This window comes from Anarrhichthys ocellatus, unplaced genomic scaffold (assembly GCF_004355925.1).
Source record: "Anarrhichthys ocellatus isolate YVR2014 unplaced genomic scaffold, GSC_Weel_1.0 scaffold5, whole genome shotgun sequence".
NCBI classification, from domain to species: domain Eukaryota; kingdom Metazoa; phylum Chordata; class Actinopteri; order Perciformes; family Anarhichadidae; genus Anarrhichthys; species Anarrhichthys ocellatus.
The window spans coordinates 2,722,456-2,724,910 of record NW_022280035.1 but is presented as its reverse complement, the minus strand read 5'-3'; positions in this window follow the sequence as shown (position 1 = coordinate 2,724,910).

The following is a 2,455-nucleotide window of genomic DNA, read 5'->3' as shown; positions in this document are numbered from 1 at the left end:
TAAACTCTCATCACTGGGAGTCATTTCAAACAATTGATTGTTCGTCACATTACAGATGTTATATACAGTAAATATGCTAAACAGATTTAATGCAATCTCTCTGTCAATTTCGCAATGCATTTATTTTTATTTTTTTATTTTCTTGCTTCTGAGCCGATGTCTACATGTCGGCCTAGGCAGGCAAGGTGAATGTATGAGCAACTCTTCGCCTTTTTTTTAAACTCTCATCACTGGGAGTCATTTCAAACAATTGATTGTTCGTCAAGGCATTTCCCTCCAATATGTTCTTAACATTATCTCTGAGAAAGGGAGAACACTAATGAAAACTGCGTAACAGACAATCCCACCCACACAGACAGGTCTGTGCCACATCGCCTCGACACTCATGGTGTTTTTCCATTAAAAACTGAATGATGGAAAGAGTAAAAAAAGTGCAGCATGGCTGAGGAGTAATGGTGCTAATAACACATTGGAACATGATGCTTTGTGAATACTCTTGACCCCCGTGTACTGCACGCTTCTGTTCCCATCTAATTTTTTACGTACTGTATTTGTTTGAAGGCAGGGAAAATGATGAAAGTATTTTAAACTCAGATACGGGTATCTCCTCTGATTCAGCACACAATCTCACTTTAGTTTTTTTTGTATTTTATTTTCAAAAAGAACACCTTACCTGTTGATTTTTTCTTTTTAAATGTTATAGCTACAAAAATGTATATTTTTAAAAATTGTGAATCTGTTATGATGTTCGCTAGAAATAAAGGAAAAAAAGCTTTATAGATTTAATTGGAGATGTGAATTTATTCCCTGCATGTGTTGTAAAGTATTAAACACCTAATATATCATCTAATACAGATGCTGAATATAAGGTTGACAAAAAAAACAGGCACAATGTTTCATTAATAATACCATTTGAAAACATGCCAGTTCAGAACAGGCCAAACTTTGGCCTGCGGTGTTGCTGCTTGCAGCTTTCTCAAGAACCGCTCAAACAAACAACTTCCCGCTCAACACCAACAACCTTCCATTGCTCCTGAGCAATCCAGCTACCATGACAGAGTTGCGTCACACACCAAAGGCTACTCACGGTGAGAAACAACTGTGAAATACACTCTGGTTCACAGGAGGAAACACCAGGGCCAGATTTTGCCAAGGGGCGAGATAAGCAACTGCCTGGAGCTCCCAACTAAAAGGCCCCCCAACAGCAATAGATATGTTATGATATTTAGATATGAAGTGTTGAAATATGTTACTATTCTAACTCACTATACAGCCTACTGCTTAGTGTATACTTCTACTTTAGAAGTCAACATTACTACATTTACCTTTAATGTCACTGGACAGAATCATGACTCTAAAAACACAACAAATAAAATATGATTATGCATTATTATTTATTAAATCATTGTACATTGTGCCTAATGTCACTTTCACTCTTCCCATGTATCCAAACATCTGGTATTTACTAAAACACATTTCCAGTTGGAGAAAAAGGGCGAAAGGTAAAGCAAGATGACGTCAGTCTGGGAACACCAAATCCCGGAAAAACACACCCAAATCGCGGTTACTCGCGGTGAGAAACATCGGTGAAATCAAGCCTTCACTTAGCGGAGGTCATTTCCAAACAGTCCAAGTCGCTTGCTTTGATTTAACCGCCGCGATTTTCAAAGTAGAGCACTAATTTAAGTGGCGGAGGTATTTTGCGGGCGGTAACGTCAGAGCGTTAGTGTGATGAGGAAATACAATCCGACAGGGGAAAAAAACAATACAAGTATCAGTTTATTCACGGTCACACCGGTGAAATACACTCTGGTTTGATGCTGCAGTTTATCCACCATCTGTGTGAAGTATCCTGCAGCAACAGGGAACTAGTTTGTTTAGGCCCGTTGCAGGTGACATGTTGGACTCATTCTGGTCCAGGACCATTGTTGCCAGATCAGCCAATCACAACTTTAACAACCCGCCCAATTTAATAAAAAGAAAGAAAGAAAAACAGCCCAAATCATGAATATGCCGGAAATCTGTGTGAAACTGAAAACCATTAATCAGAAGCAGACAAAGCTTCATATCTGCATCAAATAACCAAAGATAAAATGTTAGATGGATAGGCTATAGCAGCCCACAAAGAGTGCAAACAAATACACAAATTCCCATGATTAATGATGATGATGTCATGTTAAGCAGGTCTTCATTATCCTTAATGACGATTTAATACAACTCCTGTCCATCAAATATTTCCCAAATTAAATAATGTGAGTGAATGGACAAGGTTTACTGCATTGATCTGTTTTTTTACCATAAAATGACAGTTTGGTGATATTATTTTCACAATATAAAGAAAATGGCAAATGTTAACAAAACCAGCCCTAATTCAAAAGTAGCCCATTTGGAGGGAAACCAGCCCAATCTGGCAACACCGTCCAGGAGTCAGGTGCCCTGAAGTCCCCCCCCCCCC